This window comes from Halichoerus grypus, chromosome 5 (assembly GCF_964656455.1).
Source record: "Halichoerus grypus chromosome 5, mHalGry1.hap1.1, whole genome shotgun sequence".
NCBI lineage: Eukaryota > Metazoa > Chordata > Mammalia > Carnivora > Phocidae > Halichoerus > Halichoerus grypus.
Window position 1 is genome coordinate 79,268,817 of NC_135716.1, and position 13,449 is coordinate 79,282,265.

A 13,449-nucleotide genomic window follows, 5' to 3' on the forward strand; every position below is an offset into this window, starting at 1 on the left:
CCATAGAGTTGAGGGTCCATTTCTGGGCTCTCTATTCTGTTCCATTGATCTATGTGTCTGTTTTTGTGCCAGTACCATACTGTCTTGATGATGACAGCTTTGTAGTAGAGCTGGAAGTCCGGAATTGTGATGCCGCCAGCTTTGCTTTTCTTTTTCAGCATTCCTCTGGCTATGCGGGGTCTTTTCTGGTTCCATACAAATTTTAGGATTATTTGTTCCATTTCTTTGAAGAAAGTGGATGGTATTTTGATGGGGATTGCATTGAATGTGTAGATTGCTCTAGGTAGGATTGACATCTTCACAATATTTGTTCTTCCAATCCATGAGCATGGAACGTTTTTCCATTTCTTTGTGTCTTCCTCAATTTCTTTCATGAGTATTTTATAGTTTTCTGAGTACAGATCCTTTGCCTCTTTGGTTAGATTTATTCCTAGGTATCTTATGGTTTTGGGTGCAATTGTAAATGGGATCGACTCCTTAATTTCTCTTTCTTCTGACTGGTTGTTGGTGTATAGGAATGTCACTGACTTCTGTGCATTGATTTTATATCCTGCCACTTGACTGAATTCCTGTATGAGTTCTAGCAGTTTTGGGGTGGAGTCTTTGGGATTTTCCACATAAAGTATCATATCATCTGCAAAGAGTGAGAGTTTGACTTCTTCTTTGCCAATTTGGATGCCTTTGATTTCTTTTTGTTGTCTGATTGCTGTGGCTAGGACTTCCAATACTATGTTGAATAGCAGTGGTGATAGTGGACATCCCTGCCGCCTTCCTGACCTTAGGGGGAAAGCTCTCAGTTTTTCCCCATTGAGAATGATATTCGCTGTAGGTTTTTCATAGATGGCTTTTATGATATTGAGGTATGTACCCTCTATCCCTATACTCTGAAGAGTTTTCATCAAGAAAGGATGCTGTACTTGGTCAAATGCTTTTTCTGCATCTATTGAGAGGATCATATGATTCTTGTTCTTTCTTTTGTTAATGTATTGTATCACGTTGATTGATTTGCGGATGTTGAACCAACCTTGCAGCCCAGGGATAAATCCGACTTGGTCGTGGTGAATAATCTTTTTAATGTACTGTTGGATCCTATTGGCTAGTATTTTGGTGAGAATTTTTGCATCCATGTTCATCAGGGATATTGGTCTGTAATTCTCCTTTTGGATGGGGTCTTTGTCTGGTTTTGGGATCAAGGTAATGGTGGCCTCATAAAATGAGTTTGGAAGTTTTCCTTCCATTTCTATTTTTTGGAACAGTTTCAGAAGGATAGGTATTAATTCTTCTTGAAATGTTTCGTAGAATTCCCCTGGGAAGCCATCTGGCCCTGGGCTTTTGTGTTTTGGAAGATTTTTGATGACTGCTTCTATTTCCTTAGTAGTTATAGGTCTGTTCAGGTTTTCTATTTCTTCCTGGTTCAGTTTTGGTAGTTGATACATCTCTAGGAATGCATCCATTACTTCCAGGTTATCTAATTTGCTGGCATAGAGTTGCTCATAATATGTTCTTATAATTGTTTGTATTTCTTTGGTGTTGGTTGTGATTTCTCCTCTTTTATTCATGATTTTGTTGATTTGGGTCATTTCTCTTTTCTTTTGGATAAGTCTGGCAGGGGCTTATCAATCTTGTTAATTCTTTCAAAGAACCAGCTCCTAGTTTCGTTGATCTGTTCTACTGTTCTATTGGTTTCTATTTCATTGATTTCTGCTCTGATCTTTATTATTTCTCTTCTCCTGCTGGGTTTAGGCTTTATTTGCTGTTCTTTCTCCAGCTCCTTTAGGTGTAGGGTTAGGTTGTGTACTTGAGACCTTTCTTGTTTCTTGAGAAAGGCTTGTATTGCTATATACTTTCCTCTTAGGACCGCCTTTGCTGTATCCCAAAGATTTTGAATAATTGTGTTTTCATTTTCATTGGTTTCCATGAATATTTTTAATTGTTCTTTAATTTCCTGGTTGACCCATTCATTCTTCAGTAGGATGCTCTTTAGCCTCCATGTATTTGAGTTCTTTCCGACTTTCCTCTTGTGATTGAGTTCTAGTTTCAAAGCATTGTGGTCTGAAAATATGCAGGGGATGATCCCAATCTTCTGGTACCGGTTGAGACCTGATTTATGACCTAGGATGTGATCGATTCTGGAGAATGTTCCATGGGCACTAGAGAAGAATGTATATTCCGTTGCTTTGGGATGGAATGTTCTGAATATGTCTGTGAAGTCCATTTGGTCCAGTGTGTCTTTTAAAGTCTTTATTTCCTTGTTGATCTTTTGCTTAGACGATCTGTCCATTTCAGTGAGGGGGGTGTTAAAGTCCCCCACTATTATTGTATTGTTGTCAATGTGTTTCTTTGCTTTTGTTATTAATTGCCTTATATAATTGGCTGCTCCCATGTTAGGGGCATAGATATTTACAATTGTTAGATCTTCTTGTTGGATAGACCCTTTAAGTAGGATATAGTGTCCTTCCTCATCTCTTATTACAGTCTTTGGTTTAAAATCTAATTTGTCTGATATAAGGATTGCCACCCCAGCTTTCTTTTGGTGTCCATTAGCATGGTAAATGGTTTTCCACCCCCTCACTTTAAATCTGGGGGTGTCTTTGGGTCTAAAATGAGTCTCTTGCAGACAGCATATCGATGGGTCTTGTTTTTTAATCCAATCTGATACCCTGTGTCTTTTGATTGGGGCATTTAGCCCATTGACATTCAGGGTAACTGTTGAAAGATAGGAATTTAGTGCCATTGTATTGCCTGTAAAGTGACTGTTACTGTATATTGTTTGTGTTCCTTTCTGGTCTATTTTGCTTTTAGGCTCTCTCTTTGCTTAGAGGACCCCTTTCAAGATTTCTTGTAGGGCTGGTTTCGTGTTTGCAAATTCCTTTAGTTTTTGTTTGTCCTGGAAGCTTTTTATCTCTCCTTCAATTTTCAATGACAGCCTAGCTGGATATAGTATTCTTGGCTGCATATTTTTCTCATTTAGTGCTCTGAATATGTCCTGCCAGTCCTTTCTGGCCTGCCAGGTCTCTGTGGATAAGTCTGTTGCCAATCTAATGTTTCTACCATTGTAGGTTACATATCTCTTCTCCCGAGCTGCTTTCAGGATTTTCTCTTTGTCTCTGAGACTCGTAAGTTTTACTATTAGATGTCGGGGTGTTGACCTATTTTTATTGATTTTGAGTGGGGTTCTCTGTGCTTCCTGGATTTTGATGCCTGTTTCCTTCCCCAAATTAGGGAAGTTCTCTGCTATAATTTGCTCCATTATACCTTCTGCCCCTCTCTCTCTTTCTTCTTCTTCTGGGATCCCAATTATTCTAATGTTGTTTCGTCTTATGGTATCGTTTATCTCTCGAATTCTGTCCTCGTGATCCAGTAGTTCTTTATCTCTCTTTTTCTCAGCTTCTTGATTTTCCATCATTTGGTCTTCTATCTCACTGATTCTTTCTTCTGCCTCATTTATCCTAGCAGTTAGCGCCCCCATATTTGATTGCACCTCATCAACAGCCTTTTTGATTTCTACTTGGTTAGATTTTAGTTCTTTTACTTCTCCAGAAAGGGTTTCTCTAATAACTTCCATGCTTTTTTCAAGCCCAGCTAGTATCTTTAAAGTGATGATTCTGAACTCTAGATCTGACATTGTACTAATGTCGGTATTGAGTAGGTCCCTGGCAGTCGGTACTGCCTCTTGTTCTTTTTGTTGAGGTGATTTTTTCCGTCTTGTCATTTTGTGCAGAGGAGAATAGATTAATGAGAGAACAAAATGCTAGCAGGGTAACAACGTCCCCAGAAAATATACTCTAAGCAAATCAGAAAAGACCTGAAGCAGTGGGAAAAGAAAGAGAAAGAGAGAAAAAAGAAAAAGAAAGAAAAAAAGAAAAAAGGAAAAGATAAAGATAAAAACAAACAAAAGCAGAACAAAACAAAACAAAACAAAAACAGAATGTGATCAAATATGATCAGGCTGGTTTATAGATCAGTGCCACACACTAGATTTTGGGTGTATTTTGGTCTGTTAAAAGAAAGTCCCTCCCAAAATTTTAAAGAAAGAAAAACTTATATATGTACAAAAATAAGGGTTGATATGATGAAGGGATGGAATATGACTGTAAAGATGGAAATTATAAAAAATTTTAAAAAAGGATTTGATAAGTTGTTTGAAAAAAGAAAGAAGAGGATTAAAAAAAAGAAAGAAAGAAAGAAAAAAGGGAGAGAATGTGATCAGGCAGGGAAGTAGAAAAAAACCACACACTAGAGATTTAGAGTATATTTTGATCTGTTAGAAGAAACTATCTCAAGATTTTAAAGAGAGAACAACTTATATATATATGCCAAAAATACGGGTAACTACTATGAAGGGTTAGAATATGACTCTAAAAATGAAAAATAAAAATGTTTTTTTTAAAAAAGGGATTGATAAGATGTTGGTTGAAAAAGGGAAAAAGAAAAATTCAAAAAAAAAAGAAAAAAAGAAAAAAGAAAAAAAGACAGTTAAAAAAAATAATTAACTTTGAAAGACTAAAGAATCATGGTAAAAAAGCCATGAATTCTATGTGCAGTATTCCCCTAGCGCTGGAGTTCTGCCGTTCTCATTGATCGGTAAACTTGGTCTTGGCTGGCTGTTCTCGCTGATCTTCTGGGGGAGGGGCCTGTTGCCGTGGTTCCCAAATGTCTTTGCCGGAGGCAAAATTGCCCCGCCCTTGCCGGTCCGGGCTAAGTTATCTGCTCGGGTTTGGTCTCGGGAGCTTTTGTTCCCTGCAAGCTTTCCGTACAGCTTTGGAGGCAGAGAGTGAAAATGGCGGCCTCCCAGTCTCCGCCCCAGAGGAGCCGAGAACTCGGGGTCCCGCTCCTCAGCTAGCCCCCAGAGAAAAGCAGTCACTCCCGTCTCCCCGGTCTCCGGCCACACTCCGCGCTCACCCGGCCTGTGAGCGCGCCTTTCTATCTGGCACCCGACCCCGGGTGGAGTCTCCAAACCCAGCAGATCCCCGCGGTGCGCTCCCGCACCTCTCCTCCCGGGGGAAGAAGGTGAGTCTCCCCGGATCTGCCGCTTGTTGGGTCCCTGCTGGAGGAGCAGTGGCCCGACTGTGCCACGGATCACGATTTATGACAACCCTGAGCTGAGAGCCCACGCCTGGGCTCCGTCTCTGCAGCCAGCTTCCCTGCTCCGATACCTGGGAGCTCTGCCGCACTCAGGCACCCCCGGTCTTTCTGTGACCCCGAGGGTCCTGAGACCACACTGTCCCGCGAGGGTTCCACCCCCCACTTCGCCACCAGAGTGACGTCCCTCAGCGGAGCAGACTTCTAAAAGTTCTGATTTTGTGCTCCGCGTCTCTATCACTTGCCAGAAGCGGCCGACGGAGGCCCCTCCCCCGCCGTCTATCCTCCCGAATAACGCCTCGGATTCACTTCTCCGCACGTCCTACCTTCCAGAAAGTGGTCGCTTTTCTGTTCAGAGAGTTGTTGCTATTCTTTTCTTCGATCTCCTGTTGAGTTTGTAGGTGTTCAGAATGGTTTGATCCCTATCCAGTTGAATTCCTGAGAGGAGACGAAATCCAGGTCTCCTACTCCTCCGCCATCTTGCTCCGCCCCCTCAAGATCTCATTTTTTAAAAGCATTTTTATAGACCTAGAGACCCAAGATCTCAAAGCAAAACAAAATAGGACAGACTCTCTTTTGGAAAACATAGTACAAGTTTTCTACCTCATTACTCTATTGTTTTCATCTCCAAAAACCAAGATAATACTACCAATCCCACAAATGGATTAATGAAAAAACTAGAGAAAAGCTGGTAATTAAAATCTGAGAATATTATTCTTAAAGTTCAATGATTAAGGAGTGAGAGTAAGATCTCCAGTTGGTGAATGTTTGCAACAACACCCCCCTTCCCCAGACACACATAGAGAAGGAAGATGGGAGAATTGCAGATACAGGAAGTTATAAAGGAGGAGACAACACTGGTGTATGTTAGCACCACAAGAGAAATACAACCAGAACCTAAGAATTGGATAGAAAACGTCACACCTTAATCTGTTCTTGATATTTGGAAGAAGAAAGAAGTAGAGAAGTAGCTTGCTACTGGAAAACAAGCAGCATCAGGGGGTGATTTACTTAATAATTGCTGAGTAGAGGTGAGGAAGAAAGGACTCAGAAATAAAAAATGGAAGGTAACAGAGAGAAAGAGCTATGATAAAGAGGCACAGGCTGAAGCTAACAGGAAGCAAACCAGGCTGTAAGAGGATTTGAATGAGTTATGAGAGGTTTGCAAGAAAATTAAATACTGAACTGCAAAATAAAGACACATTGGAGACTTCCTGTCTGGACAAGATGACATAGACCTGGCTCTGTCTGCTCTCCCTGTGAAATAAAATTATAAACCCTGGGAATAACATGGGATAAAACCAGAGGGGAAATCTACAAGCTGGTAAAGGAAGATGAACGTATTTGGGAGCCCAGGAGAGGAATAGTGAAGTAGCAGGGTTCCTTCCATCCCCTCACCCAACAGAAGAAGACAATCTAGACCATGGATTCCTTGACCCTCATGCTAGCAATAGCTGGCACTGTGTGGGCTCACCTTCCCAGTAGAATGCAGGTTCCTTTGACAATACCAGGTGAGCCACAACCACCAGCAGAAAGATCCATTAGGAACCTTGCTTACAATAAATGGCCAGGATAATGGCCCTCTTCTTCCACCAAACTGAGATTTCCCATCTTCAACCAAGAGATACTGGAAGGCCAAGCAGTACTGGCAAGAAGAATCCCATCATAGAAGGCAGCGTGGCCTGGGAAACACTCCCAGACACCCATAAGCAGAAGAACCACAAACAAATACCCATGGAGACTAGACTCATCATTTTTGTATGTCTGAGGCTCTCAGCCCCCATTGCAGACATTCATCTACCATTCCTTGGGAAAATCTTGTCCTGCAGGTAGTGCCAGAGGGACCAGTGGAAGACTGAGCAGCACCAGATAATACAAGTAGACCAAACAAAATCAGAAAGTTTCTGAAATTTAAGTTGTCTTTCAAACCACAGCCCACAAAAGAAGACCTGGACCTACAAAGTGAACCTAAACACAACGATCATCTGCTAAAATAAAAGATTCAAATAGGGGGTGGCTCAGTTAGTTAAGTGTCTGCCTTTGGCTCAGGTCATAATACCAGGGTCCTGGGATCGAGCCCCATGTCGGGCTCCTTGCTAAATGGGGAGTCTGCTTCTCCCTCTGCCCCTCCCCCCACTTCTGCATGCACTCTCTCTCTCAAATAAATACATAAAATCTTAAAAAAGGGATTCAAATAGTACCAGAGTCACCAAACAGAATATATTAAGTGATAGAGTACAATAAAAAAAAAAAAACATCCTTTGTAAGAGGAACCAAGAAAATCAGAACTTAAGTGAAAGACTTCGACTGACACCAATAGCAAGATAAATCAGGTATAAGAATTATCACCCAAGAATTTTAAGCCAAATTCAATAAAAATGATTCAGCAACCAATTATAAATTTCCTTAAAAGAAATGGAAAGGTAAAAAGTTGAAGCAAGTAAATAGGATTAAAAAAAAAGTGGAAATTATAGAACTGAAAAATACAATAACAAAAAAACTCACTGGATGGACTAATTTTGATAATAGAATCAATGTATTTGAGAGAAGAGGAATAGAATGTATCCAATCTGAACAATAAAAAGAAAGTATTCTGAAAAATAAAGTGAACACAGCCTCAGGAAGCTGTAGAACTATAATAAAAAGTCTAACTTTCAAATCATGGGTGTCTCTGAAGGAGAAAGAGAGTAGGGCTGAATGAGTATTCCAAGAAATAATGGCTGAAAACTTCTCAAGTTAGGTGAATGATACAAACCAACAGATCTAAGAAGCTGAATGAACCTTGAACAGACTATTTCTAAAGAAATGCAGGCACAGACACACCATATTAAACTTCTGAAAAGGAAGATAAAGAAAAAAATCTTGAAAACAGGCAAAGATGAATGACATATTACCTATTGGGAAATACCAATTTGAATAAAAGTAGATCTTCATCTGAAGCCATGGAGGCCAGAAGAAAGTGCACACTCATTTTAAAATACCAAAGGAGAAAAACTGTCAACCATAAATTCTTTATCTGGTGAAATTATTCTTCAGGAACAAAGGGAATAAAAGAAGAAAAAATAAGGGGATTTGTTACTAACAAAATGACTATTAAAGATTGGCTAAAGCAAGAACTTCAAATTCAAAGGAAATGACAAACTAATAATATGAAAAAATTAGGAAGGAAGAAGGAACAGTGGACAGAGCAGACACATGGAAACAGACTTTTTTTTTTTTACCTTGTGACTCCATTTACCCACTTCTCCCACCTTCTACCTCCACCTCTACCTCTAGCAACCACCAATCCGTTCTCTGTATCTATGAGCTTGCTTTTTTTTTTTTTACTCCACATAAATGAGATCATATGGTACTTATCTTTCTGTGCCTGACTTATTTCACTTAGCATAATGCTCTCCGTCCATCTATGTTATTGCAAAGGAAAAAATTTCATTTTTATGGCTCAAGAATATTCCATTTTATATATATATATGCATATCATATATAATATTTTAGCTGCTATATAATATATATTATATGTAATTTATATATGTATATTTATAAACAATCTCTTTATCCATTCATCCATTGATTCACATTTAGGTGTTTCCATATCTTGGCTATTGTAAATAATGATACAATGAGCATAGGGATGCATAGATCTTTTCCAGTTAGTGTTTTCATTTTCTTCAGATAAACATCCAGAAGTGGAATTTGCTGGATTACATGGCAATTCTATTTTTAATTTTTTGAGGAACCTCCATATTGTTTACCATAGTGGCTGTACCAATTTCCATTCCCACCAACAGTGCACAAGAGTTCCTTTTCTTCCACATCTTCACCAACATTTGTTATTTCTTGCCTTTTGATTATAGCCATATTAATAGGTATGAGATGATACCTCATTGTGGTTTTGACTTGCATTTCTCTGGTGATCAATGATGTTGAGCATTTTTTCATGTATTTGTTGGCCATCTGTATATCTTCTTTTGAAAAATGTTTATTCACATTTCTACCCATTTTTAATTGGATTTATTTGGTTTTTTTGCTGAGTTTTATGAGTTCTTTATATATTTTTGGATATCAGCCCCTTATCAGACATATAATTTGCAAATGTTTCCTCCCATTTAGTAGGTTGCTTTTTATTTTGTGGACGGTTTCTTCCTTTTCTTTCTTTTTAAGGTTTATTTATTTATTTCAGAGACACAGAAAGAGTGCATGGTGGGGGGAGGGACAGAGAGGAAGCAAACCCCCAGCTGAGTGGGGAGCCTGTCTCAGGGCTCCTGACCTGGATATCATAACCTGAGTGAAACCAAGAGTTGGATGGTTAACCAACTGAGCCACACATCAGGGATGGTTTCTTTTGCTGTGCAGAAGCTTTTTAGTTTGATGTAGTCCCACTTGTTTATTTTTGCTTTTGTTGATTTTGATTTTGGAGTCAGATTCAAAAATTCATCACCAAGACTTATGTCAAGGAGCTTACTGCTTTTTTCTAATTTTCTTCCTTTCTTTCTTCCTTCCTTCCTTCCTTCCTTTCTTCCTTCCTTCCTTTCTTTCTTTCTTTCTTTCTTTCTTTCTTTCTTTTTCTTTCTTTCTTTCTTTCTTTCTTTCTTTCTTTCTTTCTTTCTTTCTTTCTTTCTTTCTTTCTTTTTCTTTCTTTCTTTCTTTCTTTCTTTCTTTCTTTCTTTCTCTCTTTCTTTCTTCTTTCTTTCTTTCTTTCTTTCTCTCTTTCTTTTTCTTTTTTTTTTTAGGAGTTTTATGGCTTCAGGTCTTATGTTCAAATCTTTAATCTATTTTGAGTTGATTTTTATGTATTGTGTAAGATAGCGGTCCATGGAACAGAAGTTGTAGTATCTAATACTCATGACAATGATATTTAAAGGTAGGGAAGGTAAACAGACCTAAATGGAAGCAAGATGTCAACACTATAATAAGAGGTATAATGCCTATACTACTAGTTTGTGATAAGTCAAAATGTATAGTGTAATACCCAGAACAATCACTACAAAACCATACAGAGAATACACAAAACATGCATGCAAATAATAAAACCTCAAAATACAAGAAACAAAAACTGATATGGCAGAAAGAAAGACCCACAATTATAGTTGGGAACTCAACACCCTTCTGACAGCAAATGATACAAATCCTGGACAGAAAATTAGCAAAGATATAATGAATCTAAACCATATACTTAACCAACAGGATGTAATTGATATATATATATAAAACACTGCACTAAAAAACAGCAGAATACACATTGTTTTCAAGAACCCATGGAATTCTCACTAACATAGACAAACATCAACAAATTTAAAAGAATTGAAATGATAAAAGTGTTACCATAATGAAATCAAACAGGAAATAAGTAATAAAAAGTCACCAGGAATAGCTGTAAACATGTAGAAAACACATAAAACACTTTTATATTATCCATGAAGCAAAGATAAAGTCTCAAAGGATATTTTATTTTTATTTTTTATTTTATTTTTTTAAAGATGATTTATTTATTTGAGAGAGAGATATCAAGCGAGAGAGCACAGAGGGAGAGTGAGAGGGAGAAACAGACTCCCTACTGAACAGAGAGCCCAATGTGGGCTCGAACCCAGGATCCTGAGATCATGACCTGAGCTGAAGGCAGATGTTTAACCAACTGGGCCACACAGGTGCCCCTCAAAGGATATTTTAAAAAATACATAAAACTGAATAAAAATAAAAATACAACACATCAAACTATGTGATATGCAGCGAAAGCAATGTTGAGAGGTAAATTTATAGCACTAAATGTTTACATTATTAGAAAGGAAAGGTCACAAATCTAAGTTCCTATTGTAATAAATTAGAAATGAACTCAAAGCCAAGAGAAGGAAGGAAATAATAAATATCAATTAAAGTAACAAACTTGAAATCAATTAAACAAACACAAAAACAACTGAGAAAATAAAACAAAATATATTTTTTAAAAAATCAATAAAACTGATAAATATCTAGCAAGTTTGAAAGAAATAGAGAAGATACAATCACTAATATTAGAAACACAAGAAGGGGTATTGCAATATATCCTTCAGCCATTACAAGAATAATAAGGGAATACCAAGAACAACTTTATGCTCATAAATTCAACAACTTAGAAAAAAATGTACCAATTCTTTGGAAAAGACAAAATACAAAATCCAACCTAGATGAAATAGATAACCTGAATATTCCTATTACCAGTAAATGACTGAATTCATAATTAAAACCATCTCACCAAATAAATCTTTTAAGCCAGATTATTTCATGGGAAAATCTCACCAAACATTTAAAGAAGAATGAACACTAATTGTACATGATTTGTTTGAGAAAATTGAGAAAGTAGAACATTTCTCAACTCATTTTATGAGGACATTATTACACTGACACCAACACCAGGAAAGATCACAAGAGAAGTTATGGATCAATATATGTCATGAACATAGATGTAAAAAAATCCTCAAAAACAATATTAGCAAGCCTAATCCAGCAATGTATAAAAAGAAGTATATATCATGGACAAGTGGGTTTTATCCTAGATACGCATTTTTTAATCAAGCAATGTAACCTATCATATCAATAAGCTAAAGGTGAAAGATTATATTATTATATCAGTTGATGAAGGAAAAGCATTTGACAAAATCCAACACTATTTTGTGATTCCAGCAATTTATAGAGGGGAATTAACTTAGTTTGATAAAATGCATGTTGAGGGAGGTCATCAAGAGGATGTGACTGCTGGTTGACCTATGAGCTGGATCATGGAAACCAGAGGCTCCTCATCCCCACTCCTGTCCTTGGAATGTAGGTCCTGCTTATCTAATCTGCTCCCAGAGGCTGCTCCAACGATACAGCCTAGAGTTACTGATGTGTTGAGACCAGCTGGATGACATACATCACTGAGCCCAGTTAAGGCCTCTATATAAACTTGTAAGATTTGAGGGTCCCATATGAAGGTTTACTCATTTTGTGGCCACCCAAGACAAACCTCATATATATGTTCCCTTGCTTATTAAACATGCCACTTACCCATCTGTAATGGCCTGCCTCTTTATTTAGTCTCTCCTTGCCCTCCTGACAGAATGCTATGCGTCCATACCTGATGAGTCTGCTAATGTATTATCTTTATTAAATCATACGGAGACACAAGTGAATGCCCTGAGTGATCTGCTCCCTAGCCTAGAAGAGTTAATGAATTGGTGGATAGAATCATGGGACTCTTAGCAAAAAGAAAAAAAAAAGTCACTGATTTTGGGAATCATTGTCTTAATTTGTGTTTTCTCTTGTGCGTGTCTGTGTTGTTGCTGTGGCATTTGCTTCCATTGCAGGATAGCTACCAAGTGAGCCACCTCCATGCTCCTGAAACCTCTTGCTGAATGCTTAGGACACACTGAAAAAGATGGGGGACATATGAGATTGCAAGAGTGGGTCACTGAGGGTGAAGTGTTGGAGGAGGTCATCAAGAGGACATGACTGCCAGTTCACCATGAGCTGGTGAGGAGCCTTGTCCTGGAATGTGGGTTCTGTTTGCCTCTAGGGCAACCAAGACAAGCCTCAGATGTAAGTTCCATTCTTATTAAACCTGCCACCTACCAATCTGGAGTGGTCTGTCTCTGTGTTCTCTCTCTCTGCCCTCCTTGTACAGGAGTCGGTTTCAGATTACACCTGAGACACTCATTAGCAGCTTTCAAACCGACAATGCATCTATAAAAACCCTGGAGCTTACATAGAACTTAGTCTTGAAAAGCTGAATGTTTTTTCCCTAGAAGTGGGAATGAGGCAATGAATTCCTCTCTTACCAGTGCTTTTCTTTCTTTCTTTTTTAAAAGATTATTTATGTATTTATTTGAGAGAGAGAGATCATGCGTGCACAATGGGGGGGGCAGAGAGAGAGAAGGAGAAGCAGACTCCCCGCTAGAGCAGCCTGATAGGGGACTTGATCTCAGGACCCTGAGCTCATGACCTGATCTGAAGGCCAGGTCAGACTCCACTTAACAGACTGAGCCACCCAGGCGCCCCTCACCAGTGTTTTTCAACAAGACACTTTTCAACATAGTACAGGTACTGCTATAGGACAAAATCAGTAAGTTAAAAAAAAAAAAAAGAAAATTTAAAGGCATACAAATTGGAGAGAAAAAAGAAAAAAAAGAAATCTTAAGGAATTGTAAAAACAAACAGCTTGAACTTCAGCAATGTTACATAAGAGAATATCAACACATTAAAAAAATCGTATTTCTACTTATCAACATTGAGCATGAAGAAACCAAATTTAAAAACAATACTATTTATAATTGCTCCAAGAAAATAAAATACTTAGTTATGCTTAATATAGACTTAATACTTAAAAAATTATACTTAACCACAAAGATATGGTAT

The 13,449-nt window shown here is 38.1% G+C and overlaps 1 long non-coding RNA gene across 1 annotated transcript in view; it reads left to right on the top strand.

Annotated features, from left to right (window-relative positions):
- LOC118542114 (uncharacterized) overlaps positions 1–12,790 on the top strand; it is a 235,307-nt gene extending 222,517 nt beyond the window's left edge. The window contains exon 3 of the long non-coding RNA XR_013447901.1: positions 12,402–12,790. This is a non-coding gene — a long non-coding RNA (uncharacterized LOC118542114). The remainder of the gene's footprint in view (positions 1–12,401) is intronic.
- Positions 12,791–13,449: the final 659 nt, after the last annotated feature.